Source organism: Coenobita brevimanus, chromosome 14 (genome assembly GCF_032717465.1).
Source record: "Coenobita brevimanus isolate Jiangsu-jjx chromosome 14, ASM3271746v2, whole genome shotgun sequence".
NCBI classification, from domain to species: Eukaryota; Metazoa; Arthropoda; class Malacostraca; order Decapoda; family Coenobitidae; genus Coenobita; species Coenobita brevimanus.
This window is the reverse complement of record NC_136967.1, coordinates 17,029,132-17,051,121: the sequence shown is the minus strand read 5'-3', so window position 1 is coordinate 17,051,121 and position 21,990 is coordinate 17,029,132. Positions and strand designations below refer to the sequence as shown.

General features: G+C 42.6%; 1 protein-coding gene and 1 non-coding gene across 4 annotated transcripts in view; both read left to right on the top strand.

Moving 5' to 3' along the window:
* Nucleotides 1–21,990, top strand: part of LOC145417504 (WD repeat-containing protein 37-like) — a 390,073-nt gene that overhangs the window by 38,320 nt on the left and 329,763 nt on the right. The gene's annotated exons all lie outside the window — the stretch shown is intronic.
* On the top strand, nucleotides 10,057–10,175 carry LOC145390447 (5S ribosomal RNA). Its single transcript, XR_013895636.1, has one exon. It is a non-coding gene; the product is annotated as a 5S ribosomal RNA (ribosomal RNA).

Below are 21,990 nucleotides of genomic sequence, written 5' to 3'. Positions count from 1 at the left end.
TTTGTTTACATTAACTTTCAGATTCCTCCTCCTACACATTGTCCCAAATTCATTCACCAAACCTTGCAACTCCCATTCATCTTCACTCAACAATACTGTATCATCAGCAAACAGCAACACCGGAAGCTTCCAAATCTCACCCTCATTCATTAGAGCCACCCCCACATCCACTGCCCTACCCTGCACCTCCTTTACAACCCCATCCATATATATATATTAAACAGCCATGGAGACATCACACAACCCTGTTTCAGTCCCACATTGAGATCAAAGAACTCACTCAGCTCACCATCCACTCGCACCGCAGCGCTAGCTCCCTCATACATACTCTTCACAGCACTCAACAATTTCCCCTCCACTCCATAAATTCTTAATACCTTCCACATACCTTGCCTATCTATTCTGTCATAAGCTTTCTCCAAGTCCATGAAGGCAGCATACACTTTCCTTCCCTTCTATAGATACTTCTCCACTAAACATCTTAGAACAAATATCTGATCTACACACCCTTTTCCCTTCCGAAATCCCCCTTGTTCTTCTCCAACTAGCTCCTCTGTCATATGCCTAACCCTATCAATGAGTATTCTACCATATATTTTACCAGTCACACTAAGAAGGCAAATACCCAAATGGTTACCACATACTTCTCTCTTCCCTTTTCCTTTGTATAAAGGAACAATTATACCTGATTTCCAGTCCTCTGGAACCCTTCCCTCTTCCCAAGCCAATGTACACAACTTGCATATCCACTCCACAACAATCTCACCCCCATACCTAAGTATTTCACCACACGCTCCATCAATTGCTGGGGCCTTTCCCAACTTAATCTTCTTCATCACTTCCGGTACTTCCGCCGTACTGATCTCTTCCTCCCTCCTTTCATCTCTTCTTCTCCCAGCCATTCCCCAACCACTTATACTCGCACTGCTGTCACTCTCTACATTCAACAAATCCTGAAAGTGCTCCTTCCATCTCCTCAATTTCTCTCTCTTCTCCACCAACAATCTATTATTCCTATCTTTCACTCTCCTACTATTTCCCCTTTCACACTTCCTTACTTTCTTTACCTCCTTCCAAAACAATTTCTTACTCTCCCTCCATTTCACACTCAGATTCCTCCCAAACTCTTCATCCACTTTCTTTTTACTCTCCTTCACATAAATATATATATATATATATATATTACATATATATATATATATATATATATATATATATATATACAGAGATAGCCCGGTTATCCGGGCTATATGGTGTTAAGGGGTGCCCGATTGGTCCGAAAGCACGATTAATCCGGCGGAACCAAAACACATGTACTCTACTGTTCGACCGATTTATTTACCGGTAAATGTACATTTTAAGTACCAGAAAGACTTTTCCTGTTCAGTGTATATTCCTCTAGCTTGTTTCAGTATTTTTCAGACTATATTCAGTTCATTAAACCACGTTTTCTTACGGAAAGATTTCTATCTATCTATCTATTGCCAGACGCCTCAATCCCGTTTGGGGTGGCCACAAACAAATCGCCTCCAAGTCACCCTGTCCCCCGCCATTTCACTGCCCTGCTCCCAGCTCACCCCCCCCTCTCTCATATACCTCTCCACACCATCCCTCCATCTCATCCTCGGCCTCCCCCTCCCTCTTCCCCCCTCCACCTCACTCACATACACTCTCTTCGTCATTCTTTCACCCTCCATCCTCTCCACATGGCCAAGCCACCTCAGTGTGTACCTCATAACGCTTCCTATCTCATCCACATCCACACCACAACGCTCCTTTATATCCTCATTCGTCAGCCTGTTTCTCCACGTGACTCCACAGGCTCCCCTTAAATAACTCATTTCCACTGCTCTCACTCTTGACTTGTGTCCTTCCAACAATGTCCAAGCTTCACTTCCGTACGTTAGAGTTGGTATCACAATACTGTCATGTAGTAACTTTTTCACTTCCATGCTCACTTCCCTGTTTTTTATCACTGCTTTCAAAGAACCAGCAACCTTTCTTCCCTGCTGTACCCTTTCAAGCACTTCACCCTCCAAACCTCCAAACTTACTCATCACACTACCCAAGTACTTAAATGTACTCACATTTTCCAATTACTCACCATCCAACCTCGCTGTACATTCACTAACTTCACCTCTCTCAAAGACCATCACTTTACTCTTCCCTACATTCACCTTTAGATTCCGTTTCTTACACACACTCTCAAACTCATCCACCAAGCCTTGCAGCTCCCCTTCGTCTTCACTCAACAACACAGTATCATCTGCAAACAACAGTACAGGGAGTTTCCAAACACTATCCTGTCTATAGCTGTACCTACGATTGTTTTCAGCAAAATGGACGAAACTCATCGTACTCAAATGTGGACTTCGTTTCCCAACTGAAGATTAGGTTAGGTTAAATTATTAGGTGCAATTAAGCTAGGCTAGGCCAGGTTTAAACACTTAGATTAGAACAGTGTCTTCTGCCAATACGTACCGAATCAAAGAGTCGTCACACCAGAACAGTTAAAAACATCGGGGAAACAGATTTAACAAGAAGTATTTATTTACCAACCCAGAAATAATAAGAAAAATATAATAGACTATCAGGATGAACTGATTTGGTAAGGTGGTTTTACTGCTTACAGCAAAGCGTATGTTTACCCTCCTCAAATCCTCAATGTTTGTGAGTTCAGAAATTTGTGTGCTCCCGTGGCAGACCTTGAAACCATTTTTTCAAAGTTATAAAGTCAGTTTCTTTTTCTTAGATGTGAAAAGACTCAGCTGGTAAACCTGGCTTTTTCCCCTCCTCCTTAAACCCATCTTGTGATTTGCTATGATTCGTGAAAGAATTAATAAAATTAGGGGGCATGTTACATTAGCATTCAAACATAATTTTAGGGTGCATGTTACTTTACCATTAAAAAATATCGGCGAAAACGTCTGGGATGAAAGGACCACCTAGCTGTTTGGGATGGTAGAGTAGGGTCGTGTAAACATACCAGTGACCTTCTTTACCTTCCCAAAACTGTTCACAGTTTTTATGGCTCTCCCTAACTCAACGTCACTGACACCGGTACAGTAAAGCATTGTTCAAGGCTGGCAGCAATGAAGGGGTTAATGGAATACATATCACTACTCTCTCTTTCACACATACACGAATGAACAAAAGAATGTGCAATAAATGTACACTTAACTCTAAGGAGCAGAAATAACTGTAAGCTCTGTCGGTCCGAAATGTGTTGGGAAGCAACATCGAACAAAGAATGTGGAACTGAATGCCACCTTACGAGAACACGTGAGATGAAAGTATTTTTTCTTATTAGTAAACATGTTTGTTCCATTTTGCCCCCTATAATTGTGAAACTCATAAATTTTCCTCCAAGGATACAGCCTAATAACCTTACCAAATCAATTCATATTGCTCTAGTTTGTTTTCTGTATTTTTCTGCCTATTTTGTGGATGGTAAATTACGTTTGGCTGAAAGATTTCCTCTTATTATCATAACGTTCCTTAAGCCTTGCCTACGATTGTTTCAGGCATAATGGAAGAAACTTACTCATAATTAGGGTGCATGTTACATTAACATTTAAACATATCGGCGAAAACATCTGAAGTGAAGTGGCAGACCACCTGACTGTTTGAGATGGTAGAGGAGTGTCGTGAAAACATACCAGTGACCTTCGTGCCCTTCCCACAATTGTTCGCAGTTTTTATAGCTCTCCCTAAACCAACATCCCTGACACCGGTACAGTAAAGCATTGTTCGAGGCTGGCATCTATGATGGCGTTAATGGAATGCATTATTGTTTGTATTAATACTCTCTTTCACACATACAGTACACTTAAGAACGAACAAAAGAATGAACAGTAAATGTAAAAGGAAGAAATAACTATGCTCTGTCGGTCCGAAATGTGTTGGGAAGCGCGACATCTAACGAAGAATGCAGAACTGAATGCTAACTTATGAGAACACATGATTAAATTTTTTTTTTTTTTTTTTTTTTTTTTTTTTTTTAGCAGACATTCTTGTTCCATTTCGTTTCCTAAAATTGGGAAACCCATTACTTTTTGTCTAAGCATACAGCCTAAAGACTTCACAATTCACTTCATATTCCTGCAGTTTGTTTTCTGTGTTTTTATATTTTGACGGTAGTAAATTACCTTCTCTTGCTGAAAGATTTTCTCTTTTATTATCACGTTCTTTAAGCCATACCTACGATTGCTTCGGGCATAATGGAAGAAACTCATCGTACATAAAAGTGGATTAAGTTTCCCAATTTCCCAACTGGAGCCCAGGTTAGGTCAGGTTAGGTTGAATTATTTTAAATTAAGTAGTTAAGCAAGGTTAGGCTAGGTCAGGAGTATCAGTTGCCTCACCAAACTCCACCCTACCACCCTTGTGATCAAGTGGTGAGCAGTAGGTGTGGGTGGGGGCAGGGTGAGCAGACTCTCTCTGGTTTACCCATGCCTTGCTCCCTAGCAACTGGATGCTTCCTGTTTAAACCGGAGCTATCGTATGGATAATTCTATGTATTACTGTACCACTGAACCATTCGGTCATGGCCCAGATATACTGAAAGCTGGATAATCCAAGCCTGGATAATCGAGCATCCACTGTGTGTGTATATATATATATATATATATATATATATATATATAATATAATGTATATACTGTATTTATATATGTATACAGTAATCACTCTAATATCTGGACGCCCAATATCCGAACATCCCCACTAACTGGACATAATCGTCCCGGGATCCAATATTCCCAAAATGGTCCGAAAACCCCCAAAAAATTAAAAAAAAAAACACAAATTTTTCCCACCTGTAATTTGAACTTGCCGCGCGCGGCGCGGGAGAGCATTGTTGTGACGCGTCATTCCTCTGACGTCCGATAGAGCGCCGCTGCATCCTCCCCACTTTGCGCCTGTCTCTCACCGCGAGTGCACGCTTGTCGTTATGGCTGCCCACGTGATCGCTTTTGTGGTGGTGCCTTACCTGCTGCAGACACTCCTGCTGCTCTCGGGCCTCCTCTTAATGTGTGTGATGATGGCCCCACCACCTGAGAAAAGGAAGAGAGTGGTGTTGACTCTGGAGAAGAAACGGGAGATATTGGAGAAAGTAGATGCGGGGTGGTCTTCTTCCCGCATTCTCCACGAGTTTAACCTGGCCCGGTCTACTTTGTTCGATATTAGGAGATCCCAAGACAAACTCGTGCAGTACACAGCTGACTTGTCGTCGAGAAGCAAACGCAACGTGGAGGGGAAGGCGATGTTTACCCCCAAGTTTGCAGAAATCGACCGATCCACGTTGATTTGGTATCGACAACAACGTGCTGCTGGTGTGATGGTACGTGGAACGGAGCTGAAGGCTGCTGCTGAGAAGTTCGCGAGGCTTCACGACGCCCTAGACTTCAAGGCATCCGAGGGTTGGCTCTTTGCGTTCAAGTTACGGCATGGCCTTACCAACCGTAAAGCTCATGGCGAAGCATTGGACGCTAACGAGGATGGAGTTGACGAGTTTCGGCACAAGGTGAAGGACTTGATCGACATGGAGGACCTCACTCTCAGTCAAGTCTACAACGCAGACGAAACTAGCCTATTCTATCGCTCGCTGCCAACGAACCCTCTAGCCGAGGAGATGGAGAAGCGTGTACCTGGCCGCAAGCTCTCCAAGGAACGTATATCTGCTTTGTGTTGTGCCAGTGCTAACGGCATGCACCGGCTTAAGCCGGTTGTTGTTGGCCGCGCAAAGCAGCCTCGGTGCCTTTGTGGGGTGATGGATGTCTTTCCTGTCATCTGGTACCATTCTTTGAAGGCATGGTTTACAGCTGTGATCTTCAAAGACTGGTTCCACCGCCACTTCATCAAGGAGGTCATCCATTACCAGATGAAGACACCGGGAATCCCGCGCGACCAGGTAAAGGCCCTCCTTCTCCTCGACAATGCACCTGCCCACCCGTGCGACAAGGTCTTGGTTGCTGAGAATGGCCGAATTAGGTGCATGTTTCTGCCACCTAATTCGACTGCTCTCATCCAACCAATGGACCAAGTAGTGATCGTGGCAACAAAGCTCCTATACCGACGGAAGTTCCTGGACGAGGAGATGGTTGTTCTCGAGGGTGAGGACGAACGCAGGGAGGGACGGGACACACGAGGCAAGCGGACTTTGGAAAACCTTCGCCGCTACAACTTTTGAGACATGTTGTGTGTTGGAGGTTGGGCTGGAGCTAGCTCTGTGGCTAGGGTGAGAAGTGGCTAGAAGAAGTTCAGGGAGCTCTTGCCTCTCCTGACATTGAGCGGACTCTCCCTACGTGCTAAGGGGTCTTTGTATGCAGCATGTGTTAGGAGTGTAATGCTGTATGGTAGTGAGACCTGGGCAGTGAAGGAGGAGGATATTCGCCGGCTCAGATGTACAGAAATGACAATGATTAGGTTTATGTGTAGTACGTCCCTGCGTCCAAGGTCTGGTGGGGCTGGGTTCACGATGGAAGAGTTGAGAGGTCGGATGGGACTGGAGTGTATTGGTGTTGTGATGAGGAGAGGTAGATTGAGATGGTTTGGACATGTGGAGAGGATTGGGGATGATAATTGGGTGAGGAAAATGAGAAGTGTTAATTTTGGAGGTGGGGTTACGAGGGGTAAACTGAGAAAGACATGGGACGAGGTCATTAAGTGTGACCTTAGGGTTAAGGGACTGAACAGGGAGGCTGCAATGGATCGTGCAGCATGGAGAGCCGCCATTTGGTGACCAAGGCCGACGCATGCAAGCATCTTAGAGCCTTTAAAATCGAAACGAAACGAGTCTCTATTGTTGATTTTTGCGTTGCTCCTTATATTCATAATTACTGTACTTCTCTTCGTTTCAGTATTCTGCCTACTGTATTTGCTACCACCTGTAATTCATTTTGTTTTAGTATTTCTGTTATTAATTCTTTTCCTTTAATTTCTCCTGTTATATTTTCGAGTTATGAAAGTATTGATTAATTAATAATACTGCAAGTATACAGTATTTATAGAATGACAAGGAATAGTCCAGGGTGCGAATTGTCCTGATGGGAAATCATCCATGTTTTGACGGGGAATGTATCTGACAGCGAATTGACTTGACGGTGAATTGTCTCGGAACCTTATCATTGTGTGCCCACCTCTGAATAAATGATGTTGATTTTCATTCTCTTCTTGACACATGTCACATACGATATTAGGTTAGGCTCATACTTTTTCTTATAATTTTCCTTCACTAGCATTTTGGTTCACATCAAAAATATTATCTTTGCTTGTTTTGGTTGGAGTCTGGCCCTGAGAGCACGTCACATACGATATTAGGTTAGGCTCATCCTTTTTCTTATAATTTTCCTTCGCTTCTAGCATTTTGGTTCACATCAAAAATATTATCTTTGCTTGTTTTGGTTGGAGTCTGGCCCTGAGAGCATCGAAATACACGACTTTGCATCGAAACGTGAGGTAGGCAAACCACTCCAAAATGCATCGAAATTTGATTCATCGAATTCTAAACTGTCAAAGTTCGAGAATCCAGTGTATATATATATATATATATATATATATGTATGTGTGTGTGTGTGTGTGTGTGTGTGTGTGTGTGTATGTATGTATGTGTGTATGTATGTATGTGTGTGTGTGTATGTATGTATGTACTTATATACTGTATAAGGATCATCGAAAATTTTATTATTTATCAGTACATAAATCTGTGAATTATACTTCAGTAGATAATGAATTGTCCAGCAGATATTTCATTCTAGGTAGTCAGTAGAAACTTGTATAGTGAAATAATACACATGAAAAACAAAGAAAAATAAATCACTTGATAATTAATCTTTAAGGTATCATCAAAATTTCAAATAAAGTCATTAATATCAGTTAGACATTGAAATTTTATTCATTCATTCATCATCTAATCCAGTGTTGCCCCATGAGGAGCATAGGAGCCCGGGGCCAGGCAAGATGGTCCTGACATTTAAGATGAGAGTGAACAGGCTGAACAATGGCATGCCTACACTGATGAACAGCTTCTGACTATCTGTCTCGTGCAAGGTTGCCGCTTCCTATTTGGACACATGTCGTGTTGATGCTCATGTCACCGTTCATCACTTGGTGCTACCTCCCCGCTGATCGCTTTTGGTGTGGCCATAGCCTTAGTCTGCTGTCAGTTACATAGCCTTGGATCCAGAGAGCAGATGCAAAGTCAAAGATGGGTGTTATGTCAGAAGTCAGGAGTGATAATATGAATTGGGGGGAGCAGTTGACAGTGCTTTTTAGAAGGTTATGAGTAGTCCCTCCAGCCTTGTTAACAGTCATCGTTATGTGCTGGTGAAATTTTAGTGATGATATGGTTACACCAAAGTCCTTCTGTTTGTCAGATACGGTACAGTAATACCCCGTTATACGATACCCCTACATGCGATACCCTGGCTTGATGATGGAGGTAGAAATACCACCGTACTCCACGTAACGATGGCCAAACCCCTGTTTAATGATGGGTTTTGATTTTTTAAAACTGATTTTGGTGATATTTTAGACTAAAATTGTGTTTAGGTTGATTTATAAACAGTTTTTAGACCTAGATTAATATGTTTTAGCCATAGGTGGGGTGAAGATTGCCATTTTGGGGTACAATTTACTAAGTTTGTGTTTTTTTCCAGACTTATACAGTATTTGATGATTTTCAGATTTTATTTGTTGCCTTTAGTAAGTTATTTACAGGTGTTAGGCTTAGGTTAGCTTCTTTTACAGCTGTTAAGCCATTTATATTGGCATTAAACATGTTTTTGGGCTCATTTGGGTGGGATTTTGACTTGGTTGGGGGGAATCCCAAGGCTGAAAAATGCATCCCATTACTTTACATGTTAACCCCCTCGCTCTCACATAAGTTTTTAAGTTTCCGCGGGTGTGACAACCCCCCCCACGGCCACGCGCTCCGATAATGTGTATTCTTGGCTTATTTTCACCACCCAAAAATATTTATTTTCCCATCATAGCCACATATGGTACTCGCGGATGTTTGTTCTACATGATAAAAAAAACAAAACACTATACAAAAGTTAGGAAGCTGAGAATAAACATTTGTGACGCCGATTTCACTTCCCAACATCATAAGTCGAATGTTTACGAATCAATCTCTACATGTTATTCGATCAATCGAAAGAGAATTTTATTAGCTTTCGAATGCCGGGTGTCTCAGTTTGATACGAGGTATGGTCTTCGAGTAATAAGTGATAAAGTAAAAACTCTGGTTCAACAGAGTACAACTTTTATAATCGGAGAGATTTTGTGGCGAATTTTCAGTGAGAGCAGTAGGTTTTTATTCCATTATCCAATGCAGAATTTCATTGGCTTTCATTTAAGACAAGTACGGTAATCCTAGGCCTTATAGTTCCCGAGAAAATTGCAATAAACTGTGGTGTATTTTGCCGCACGCTGAACCACCGGCAACCGCGCTGAACTACAGTATTTTCTCTTAGCGCGCGAACATGTTTTATGCTTGCTAGCTACGGTTTCTTCGATTTTATACCAACAACTATCTTATATAATTACTTCTTTTTAGTCCTCTCGGAAACCACGCATGAACACAAAACCTGTTGCTAGCAACAGAAACAGAACTTATTTCCCTGTCATTTGTGTTGAGGTAAATAACAACCTATATGTATATGTAAATATACTGACAGAAAGAGGTAAAAAGATAAAGAAAAAAAAAAAGAATACCACGTACTTCTCCAGTGGCAATGATCTTCCTGCAGGACCACATCGGTTGGGAGAGGAGTTTTGTAATGTGTGTGTGTGTGTATGTGGATGTGTGTGTGTGTATGTGTGTATATGTGTTTATGTGTGTGTGTGTGTGTGCATGTCTGTGTGTATGTATTTACCTATTTGTATTTACCTATTTATAGTATACAGGAATTGAGCAATGCTCGTGTTGTCCTGTCTCCATATCCACATTTATCAAGTCTACCTTTACACACATGAATGTTTTTCTCATGCACCATCTCTTTGTCTAAGTCGTTCCAAATATTTAAGTATTTACCTAATATACCTAATTGTGATATACACGGCCATACCACGTTGAGTACACCGCTTCCCGTCCGATCAGCGAAGTTAAGCAACTTTGGGTCTGGTTAGTACTTGGATGGGTGACCGCCTGGGAACACCAGATGCTGTTGGCATCCCTACGTGTGAAGTGGGGTTGGTGGAGGATTAGTGCCCCTCCCTGTAAAACAATTAACTCTAAGCCCTTGGTCACCCCGTCTGGGATACATGGCGTCTGGCAATGAATGAATGAATGATATACACGGAATGTACTATGCTCGTGGGTTTCCGTCGCTGTTTCTCAGTAAGTCGAATTTAGCTTTAAACTCGTTTAAGTTTTTAGACTGGACGACCTCTTTGTCCAGGCTATTCCATAAGTCTATACTTATGTAAGGAAAGCTATATTTCTTGATATCCTTCAAGCAGCTTGACTTTTTCAATTTCATTCCATGTCCTCTTGTTGCTCTCTTATCCCATACAAACAGATCTTTGTCAATTTTATCTACTCCCACCATGGTCCTGAACACTGCAATCATGTCTCCCCTCTTTCTCCTTTCCTCAAACCCCTACACCGTGGGCATGTTTACCGATGTTTTGCGTGTGCCGCGGGGTTATTCGGGCTCTGACAGACTCTCAAAAAATATTTGCCAAAAATCAGTTATTAGTCCTAGAATATTAAAATTATATATGCTTATGGCACATACCTTCAGCTTTCTCCTGGAATGTTTGTTGAGCCTTCGTCAGTTACCGTAGGACTTGTGGAGACCTCTGAAGTTGGGTAACGAAGTCTCCACTTTACACTTCCCGACAACCCGTAATATGATTACCACAGCCAGATATTAACACTATAAACACTAGTCTATGATTTTCAAGTAGTTTGGGATCCATACTCCAAAAAAAAAACCACTGTGAAAGCAGTGAAAATTATGAGCGCGTCTGACCGCCGCACTTGCGCTAGTTTGCTCTTGGTACTCCGTCATTTATTATTCATAAAACCCCTCACACTTTATATTTCTATTACTATATAACACTTATATATATCTACAGTCTTTATCCATAAGTTTCCTTCAGTAGTATTAGTTTATTGTCACTGTAGGGATTCAATTTCTTTCAGTAAAATACGTAGCATTCACTTTCTCGTCCTGTATACTGGCATTGAGAGTGAATGTCACTTTCATCTTCACTCTCATAACTCATAGTATTCAGACATGCTATAGTGAAACTTTCACTTTCATTACTCCTAGGGTATATACTCGTATTCTTAAAATACTACTCATTTACATTTCTATTTACGTTCTCTATTTTATTTACGTTATTTACATTTCTATTTTATTTACACTGTGTTATGCACTGTCACTTGAAGTAACTTATAAAACTATTTTCCATTGTTCACGTATATTTACATTCATTACTTTCACTTGCTGTTTACACATTATTTACAATTCCACTTGCACTGTTTTACTCAATAGAAAGATCGTAGTCACTCTTTTATCAATTGTCAGCCCTTTACCTCTTTCCACACAAGGTTTAGTAGGGGGTAAAGGTCACAGGGCCCCTTGCATGGGGGTGAAAAAAGGCCCTGAAGTCAGCAAGAGGATGAGCCGTACCTCCTCTTCGGAAGATGAGAGAGAACTGATAAAGGAGGGCCGGCCCGGGTTGAGGCCTACTTAGGGGTTATTCAGTACTACCAACGTAGCTCTTGAAACAGCTATGTATTTCACTTAAATGATTGGCAGGAAATCTAGACAATACATTATAAATTAGGTAGTTCCAGGTGAATGTAAATATCACTTAGGCTTCTCCCTTCCCTCCTTATATGTATATTTATTACGAAAATAGATTATATGGCATATTTCAAGGGGAAAAAAACAGCAAAAATTAGCGAACGAGTGCACGTGAGGTGTTGTCAGGTGATAATTAGCCAATTCCAGGTGTATGGCACTCTCACTTACCTTATTTCTTTCTTGTATATATTATTTGGTATAAGAATAGGGCATAGGGCTTATTTCAACGGATGAAATCAGTGAAAAATTCCAGGGAAGATTTACTTAGCGTAGCACGGCCGGGCAGGCGAGAGGATAGTGTAATGGAGGGGGAGTAGGGAGGGGAGTCAAGAACGGGGAGAAATGGCTAAATTGTCAACAATGGATGGGAGTACAGATGAGATTAGGAGTGCTGACTAGTGTTGGACATTGGCAGTACTGACAGATGATACAAGCCCCCACTTGGAAGCCCGGGTGAATTCAAAATAACACAGAATCACAAAAGCGATGCCCCGCGGTATGATCCCTTGCTCCCAAGCGTCACAAAAGTGACGCCCCGCGGTTAAGGGGCTAAGGAAGGCAAATCCAGTTTTTCCAGCCTCTCTCTATATGACAGGTCTGTCAGACTGGGGACCATCTTGGTTGCTGTTCCTTGTATTCTCTCAATCTTGTTTATATCTTTCTTTTTGTGTGGGGACCACACTACCACTCCATATTCTGACTTGGGGCAGATCATGGCCACTATCAATTTTTTCATCATCTCCTCATCCATATAATGAAATGCTACTCTTATGTTAGTCAAGAGTTTATAAGTCTCTGCAACTATCCTGTTAATGTGCTTTTCTGGTGACAAACTATCTTGGACCAGCACCCCCAAATCTTTCTCTTCTCTCCTTTTTGTGATTAATTCATTACCCAACAAATAATTCAGTGATGGGCTCCTGGTACTTTTACCCATTTCCAATATTTTACATTTCTTTACGTTAAATTTCATTTCCCACGTCTGGCTCCAATTGTGTATCCTATCCAAATCCTCCTGCAGTATTTTACAATCCTCCTCAACCTCTACCTTCCTCAAGATCTTTACATCATCAGCAAACAGACTTGCATAACTGTTCACTCCATCTACCATATCATTTAAGTAAATCAGGAACATTACTGTACTGGCGCCATCACTGAGCCTTGAGGGACTCCACTTGTTGCTTCTCTCCATCCAGACATTCTATCCTTTATTACTGTCCTCATTTGTCTGTCTCTCAAAAAGTCTCTCATCCATTCCTGAAGTTTCCCCTTTAGTCCTCCTATATATTCTAGTTTCCACATTAGTCTCTTATGAGGTACCTTGTCAAAGGCCTTCTCTAAGTCTAAGTACACACAATCCACCCAACCATCTCTCTCCTGTACCACGTCAATCGCTCTTGAGTAAAAGCTCAACAAGTTAGAAACACATGACCTTCCACTTCTGAATCCAAACTGACATTCAGCCAAAATATTCATCTCTTCCAGATATTTTATCCATCTGTCTTTCAGGATTCTCTCACACAATTTTGTGACCATGCTTGTTAGAGACACTGGTCTATAATTCAGGGGTTCTTCCCTGTTTCCTCCCTTGTAAATTGGTACCACATTTGCCCTCTTCCATTCTTGTGGCACTTTCCCCTCTTCCAGTGAGCATACGATTAAACTGTGAATTTTATCCGCCAGTTGTTCTCTGCATTCCTTCAGTACCCAATTAGAAATTCCATCAGGTCCTGGGTCTTTCCTTACATCTTGAGTTTCTAGTAATTTATACACTTCCTGTACCTCCGCTTTTATATCTTTCATCACCGGAACATTTCTGTGAATGTGTGTGTGCATTTGTATGTGTGTGTGCATGTGTGTGTATGTGTGCATGTGTGTGCATGTGTGTGTGTATGTGTATGTGTATGTGTGTGTGCATGTATGTGTGTATGTGTATGTGTGTGTGCTTGTGTATGTGTATGTGCATGTGTATGTGTGTGTGTGTATGTGTATGTGTGTGTGCATGTGTATGTGTATGTGTGTGTGCATGTGTATGTGTATGTGTATGTGTGTGTGCATGATTATATGTGTGTGTATCAGGTGAAGAAAACCTGCTATTCCTTACGAGGACGTGCGTCACTTTTTCACTTTCTTTTCACATAAAACATAGCCCAGTTTATCAATACATAGGAAACACAGTACATGTCACCAAAAGAGATATATATATATATATATATACATGCAATTATTCCTTACGAGGACGTGCGTCACTTTTTCACTTTCTTTTCACATAAAACATAGCCCAATTTATCAATACATAGGAAACACAGTACATTTCACCAAAAGAGATATACGTGACACTTACCTGTCCCATAAGGTGTAGCAGAGAAGACGCTGCAGTGTTTATGATATTTTCACAGTACACATAATGAAATCCATCATTTTATGAAACATACATTATATTTTCACCACAACAGTTCCTGATCGTGCTCTATATGTCACATCTGCGATACCTAAGGTTTCGCAGACGATATTTTTTGATGATCATGTGGTGAAGTGTTTACATTCATCCACACAAGAATACGATAAATCTACCAATAACACTCATGCTTTATTTCACACAGAAAGCATATGGAATAAATATAACAATATGATAAAAGCAAATATTCCTATAAAAACCTACTGTATTTCCTCTACTCACAATGGCTTGCCCTGGCTGTAATGCGAAACTGACTCCTGCCCTAGCCATTATTTCATCACGTACACTCATTGCACTATACTCCTATCTATTGCACAATAACACTATCCACCATATATCAGCATAAAACAAGGACTTCATCCACACCTTGGAAATTATTCCATTCCGGACAACGCGGTGTCGTCAAGCGGTTTCCCGCCTCCCTCAGCTAAGCTAAACATTTCAGCATTTCTTTCCTCACTTGCTGTTGCACACTACATTCACCTGCATCACTATCACTGTTATTCAAATGTTGAATACTCACGGGTGCAGAGAAGAGACAGCGTAGTTGCTGGGAAACGCTGATAAACAGGGTAGCCTTACCAGTATCTTCGTTGGGCCAACGGTAGAATAACGGACACGATTCCAAAACCTAATTCCCTATTACAAACACAAAATCTAATCACAACAGTGCCCAAAAACGACACACAAGCACTATTGGTACGGTAAAATATGACGCGAGTCCCGGGACGGGGTAGAGAGAGTAAAATTTAAATCCCCAGCCGCGCGCTACCTTCCTGCCTGACAGCTGACGTGTTACTAATCACCTCGCCCGTGCTGCCGCGCGTCTCGGGCCCCGAGGTTGCCAAGTCATTACTTTTGGCGAGAGGCGCGGGAACTAGGACGCTTCCAAAAATGACGCAGATCGGCCGAAAACTTTTACTTTAACGTAAGTTTTTGTGATTTGAGGACATAAAACGGGTCATCGCACATAGTCGCGGAAAGGCCCAAAAGACTCGCTACACATCATCAACGACGAGAGGGTTAAACTACCCTGATATATGATACCCCTCCTGACGATGGTTTTTTACCTAACCAATTGCATCGTTAAACCAAGCTATACCTGTACCTGTATAGGACAGTTACCCACACAAGGGCTGGTCTGGGCAGTTATGACCAGGCTGGTGAAAATTTAAGGCTCCATGACATGGCAGTGTCATACAGATGGTTTATGAAGATAAGGAATAGTAGTGGGCCCAAGACATATCCCAGTGGGACACCACTTAGAACATGTCTTGGGGAATTTTTTGTTTTATTCACACTTTCAGGATATGGCCGCAGAGGAAGCTCGTGATCCGTGCAAATAGATTTCCAGATATACCTATAGTTTGCAGTTTGTCCTGTAGTGTTTGATGATGGACCTTGACAACGCCTTCTGGAAGTCAAACAGAATAAGGTCAGCTGTTTAACCATGAGCATACTGCAGTGTGATGTACAGTGGATCCTTGCGTTTCGCGCCTAATTGGTTCCGTGAAAAGTACAGGTGAACCCCTGCGAAAGTGGGGGTTAGGGGACACAGACCCCCGCGAAAATGGATTTTCCACGAATACTCTGGTTAGTACTTGGATGGGTGACCGCCCGGGAACACCAGATGCCGCTGGCTCGTTCTCCCTACGTGTCAAGTGGGGTTGGTGGAGGATTAGTGCCCCTCCCTGTAAAACAATTAACTCTAAGCCCTTGACCACCCCGTTTGGGATACATGGCGTCTGGCAATGAATGAATGAACTTTCCGACCCCCCTAGACCCATGCCATACGTAAAGAAAAATAACTCCTGGAAGGCACATAAATCAATTTCAACACCTCAAAACAGCCTAACCCATCAGAAACAAACCCTGTTCAACACAAATAACAGTAATTGGTAGGGTTCTAAGAGTTTGCAGTGTACGTAACCATGTAGGTGACAAACTGATACATCCGATACATTATAAATACTGTAGCTACAGTTGTACTGGAAGTCAGTAAAATAATTTGTACACCCAATATTAACCTAAACTATCTAAATCATTACCTATGCAACACAAAACAACAATGATAATTTATAAAGTACAGTTGTGAGTAAGATTGTAAGTGATTGGAGTAAACATCTCACAGGTGACTTCCACAGAAAACAGCTGAAGTGCGAGGCAGGCAGACACAGCAGTGTGATTCAGTGGAAGTCATCTGTCAAATAATTCACCACACCTTATTATAACCTTACTCATTACAAAAAAATGCTCACCTCAAACACAGACAACTTGCTTAACGATGATGACGATGAAGATGTGACGTGTAACTGAATGGCATAAGGAGTCTAGCTTGACTCCTCCTCATCTCCACTCTTGCCATTGCCACAGACAGGTGGAGGGTCATCAAGATCATGCACTGAGGAAGAGGAAGAAGATGCCATTGCAGGCTCAGGCTCGGACACAGGTGGAGGCACAGGCTGAGGCTGTGACACAGATGAGGTCAGAGGTGAAGGCACAGGTGAAGGAGCAGTTGAAGGAGCTATTGCAGGTCTGGCCCGTCGATGGAGGAACATGGTGATGGGGAGTTGTGACCGATGTTTCTTCATGTCCATGAGCACTGACTTGTAGGATGCTATGGCCTGGTCAGTATTGTTTTGAATTTTAATTCCCCTCACCATGGAGGGATCCATCTCGTAGATGGCAGACTTGAGGCTGGAGGCGATCCGCATCACGTTCACCAAACTCTCCAGCTTGAGGCCTTCCTGTGGCTGTCCACCGGAAGCATCATCATCACCCTTCTCCTTCTTCTCACTCACTGACTGAGCAAGCTCCACCAGCTCCTCCTCAGACAGCTGCACCTCATGGCCATGAACGAGCTCCAAGACTTCCCGTTCCTCCATGTCTTCAAAACCTTCACCTCCGACTTGCCTCGTCAGCCGCACAGTCCTCCAATCTTCCTGCTGTACCTGCTCACTTGCTACAAAACCTGCAAAATCATGCACACTTGCGGGCCACAGATTCTTCAAACAGGAATTCACTGTCTGTGGCTTCACCTCCGTCATTGCAGCTTCCACAATCGTGAGGCAGTCAGCGATTGTGAAGCCCTTCCAATAATCCATGACGCTAAGGTCAGGATTATCATCAAGGGCAGAGTGTATCCTGGCCATGGACTGATGAGTGTAATAAGCCTTAAAGGCACTTATTACACCTTGGTCCAGTGGCTGAATCAAGGAGGTTGCGTTTGGTGGCAGGAAAACTACCTCCACATCATCACACATTCCCTCGAGAGAATGTGGGTGGCTAGGAGTGTTGTCCAGCACTAATAAGATTTTGCAGGGCAGGCCCAAGCTTTGTATGTATGAATGCACCTCCTGCAAAAAGCAGTTGAGGAACCAGTTCAGGAAGATGACACTGGTGGTCTATGCCTTTTTGTTGCTCATCCAGTGGACAGGAAGGAGGTTCTTGCTGTGGCGCTTGAGTGCCTGTGGGTTCTTTGACTTGTAAGTAAACCCAGGTTTAATCATATGCCCAGCAGCATTGGCACAGAGAACTAAGATGCACCGATCCTTGACTACCTTAAACCCGGTTGCCCTCCTCTCCTGCCTAGATACATAGGTGCGTTCAGGCATCTTCTTCCAATACAAGCCTGTCTTGTTGACGTTGAACACTTGCTTAGGCTTGTACCCCTTCTCATCGATGATTTCCCTGAAGGTATCAGGGAAGGCTGCTGCAGCAGCATGGTTGGCTGACACCAGTTCCCCCATCATCTTTATGTTGTGCAAGGCAAACCGCTTCCTGAAGTGGTCGGAGCACCACTTGCTGGCAGTAAACGCTGAAGTGGGGGAAGCAGATGGACCAAGGTCAGTCCTGGTGCCAGGGGCATTGGGGTTCTCAGTGGGGGGACTTAGCTGCCTGTACAGCTACCTAGCTTTGGCGCAGATGGCATTGTTATCAGTGGAATTGCCCTTTTGGTGTTGACCTTGGATCCACAACAAAAGGGCTTTGTCGTGCACTTGTGACACATGCTTAGCTGAGAGAGGTGCTGTGACCAGGTAAGACTCCTGAATATCAGCCTCATTTTTCTTGATGTACTGTATCGTGCTGTCTTTGATCTCATAATTTTTCCCCACAGCCACGTAACTCATGCCCTCCCGCAGCAAGTCAAACAGCTTCTCCTTCTCCTCCAGGGTCGTATGCTTCTGGTGCTTAGGGGCGGCGCCCTGAGCACCATGAGAGGCGGCACGCTTAAGATGGTCAAGTTAGTGCATAAAGAAGAATGTACAAAAATCACTCAGATAAACTGTACCTGTACAGTATAACACCTGTAAATCACAGAAAAAAGGGGATTTTTTACCTCGAAGGAATGAGGGAACAATGCACGACCCAGTACGGCATTTTCTGTAGCCTTAAGGTACAGTATCACATAGGGTGTGCACTTGTGAACACGACTAACCACCATAAAGCACTTATTCACAATCAATTATTCAGTTATTATACATAATTAAATTCATTTATAACCTCTGAAGTATGTGGGAACAATGCACGACCTGGTACAGCACTTTCTGTAACCTTAGGGTACGAGATCACTCGTAGGGTGGGCAGTGTACAGTAGAGTATATATACTGTATATCTATAAGCCACAATCCCGTAAGAGGTGGCCGTTGTCTTTGAGTTGTTTTATGGGGAAGGAGATTAACCTTCTCCCAACTCACTTGTTGACATGTAGGGAACATGTAGGTTTGGTTATATGGTTACCACCCAGCATTGTAAATATTTTTTTTTGGCGTACAGGAAACCATTAGGCACTCAACGTAATGCCACCAGTAAAGGAAAGAAGAATACAATAATAAAAAGTGACAGAAAAGATGGGAGAAACGGGAAGAGAGGAGGGCAGACTCTGAAAAAGAGTGATAAAGATGAAGGAAGAAGTAGGTAGCGCTGCATCAAGTGTGCGGATGATGGTTGTCACCACCTACCATCATGTATGTACAGTATTGAGTGGGTCTAAATTGTCATAAAAGGGATGACTTTGGCTTACACATGCGGTGCCTTGCACCAATTAAAATACAGTAAGCTGGTCCCGAACACATTCTCGCCGAACGCTCTTGCAATTATACGCGGTAAGTGCTGGGATATGTATAAGACAGCATAAGATTATAGAACCATTATGAAAACTATAAATTTACGCGAGAGGCCTTTGAAAGGCCAAATCCTCCAACATCAGATCAGTGTGCACGGTTTGTTTTGATCGCGTGATCATATGTTTCACTGTACTGTTTTCCAACAGTACTGTATTTGTAAGTTAAATATTTACATTACTGTTTTGGTAAGTTTATGTGCAAGTTAAAGTACTATTAAATAATGTTAAAGCAAGAAATAAAGTCTTATAACTAGTTTACCTGATAGGTGTCGGAATGTTGCCTTTTTTATTTGTTTGTTAAAGATTTGCTGTACTGCTTTTCCACAGTACTGTATTTGTAAGTTAAATATTTACTGTTCTGGTATGGACTTGTAAAGTAAAGCACATAAATAAAGTTAAAGCATTAAATAAAGCCTTGTAACCAGTTAACCTGATTTATATGACTACCCATGATTGGCGGGTTCCAAGACAGTTCACCGTCAAGTCAATTCATCATCTGACAATTCCCCGTCAAAACATGGACGATTCCCCATCAGGACAATTCACACCCTGGACAATTCACTGTCATTATATAAATATACTTATTATTAATTAATCAGCAATAACTATATTTCAGGGGGGTCCATCAAAGTCTATGTTCAATAGCGTAGGCTTTGGATATTATATATTAGTTGCATCTTAGTCAGTAATTAACTAGTTTCTTCCTTGCTGTAGTCACCTTTGAATTATATTCTAGTGTCACCCATAGCTGTCCAAGATGACAAGGTTCTACTGTAAATCAGGAAGCTCACATTATTCAAAGTTAAGAAGAAAGTGCTCTTTCCAGTAGAGAAGGGTGTCCTTCAGATCATAAGTGAACCTCAGTTTCACTTCATGAATAAGGAAATAGCAATTAGGAGTATAAACCAGAACTGCCCTAATAGAACTTAAGTAATGAGAGCCCTGCCTGTATCCTTTGCTACAATCTGTGGCATTTTGTAGCATAAATATCCAGAAAAACACATTTTACCTGCAGTGTGCAACTTTCATGAGTATTTACCATTAAGTAGTACAGTAGCATTATAGATAGATCAAGGTCACACTATGAAGCTGTGCTATTAAATAATTATCTTCCTTATGCAGCATTCTTAGTGAAGCATTTAGGAGATGGACTGATATTGTAAATGTGTATTTTTCAGTAGCTTAATGTATTTTTACAAGCACAGTCACTGACTGCATTATGCAGGAATATTGTACCAAGAAGGACCCCTTTATGGGATTCTCATGTTATGGGAGCTCTATGTTTCATGGTATGTAAGCTTGCCCTAGGTTCACTTTTTTTTTTTTTTTTTTTTTTTTTTTTTTTTTTAGGACTTTGCCTACCAAATAAAGACTTAATTACACACAAACACTGCAGTATGCCTCACCTTGAGTGCAAGATGTTGTGGGTTTGCTGGGGGAAGGGGGAGCGGGGTTTCGAGGCAGGGCAGAACTCCTACTGGTCTCTGACACAGTCCTCCTGCCGTGCCGGCTCCATAGAGTCCCCATCCAAGGTAGAAGATAAGTCCTGTGAGTCCTGATTCCTCTGTTGCCACTCTTATGCTTCCTCCACAAACCCCTCAAAGTCAACAGAAATGTCAGACATAGCATCTTGCTCCTGTTGATGTCACTCTTATTGAATCTTTTGACAAAGAAAAGTAATCCCTCTACTTTCCGGACGCCCACTTTCCGGACATCCCCACTAACCGGACATAATCGTTCCAGGATCCAATATTCCCAAAATGGTCCGAAAACCGCAAAAAAAAAAAAAAAAAGATCCCGCCCGTAATTTGAACTTGGTGCGCGCGACGCGGGACAGCTTTGTTGTGGCGCATCATTCCTCCGACATCTGCTAGAGCGCCGCTGCATCCTCCCCACTTTCCGCCTGTCTCTTGTCGTGAGTGAATGCTCATCGTCATGGCTGCCTACATGCTCGCTTTTGTGGTGGTGCCTTACCTGCTGCAGGCACTCCTGCTGCTCTCGTGCCTCTCCTTCGTGTGTGTGATGATGGCCCTGCCGCCTGAGAAGAGGAAGAGAATGGTACTGACTCTAGAGAAGAAGCGGGAGATATTGGAGAAAGTAGATGCGGGATGGTCTTCTTCACGCATCCTCCGTGAGTTTAACTTGGCCCAGTCTACTTTGACATTAAGAGATCCCGAGACAAACTCTTGCAGTACACAGCTGACTTCTCGTCGAGAAGCAAACGCAACGTGGAGAGGAAGATGATGTTTACTCCCAAGTTTGCTGAAGTCGACCGCTCCACGTTGATTTGGTATTGACAGCAACGTGCTGCTGGTGTGATGGTACATGGTAAGGAGCTGAAGGCTGCTGTTGAGAAGTTCGCAGGGCTTCACGACGCCCTAGACTTCAAGGCATCCGAGGGTTGGCTCTTCGCGTTTAAGTTACGGCATGGCCTTACCAACCGTAAGTCTCATGGCGAAGCTTTGGACACTAACGAGGATGGAGTAGAGGAGTTTCGGCACAAGTTGAAGGGCTTGATCGACAGGGAGGGCCTCACTCTCGGTCAAGTCTACAATCCTGACGAAACTGGTTTATTCTATCGCTCT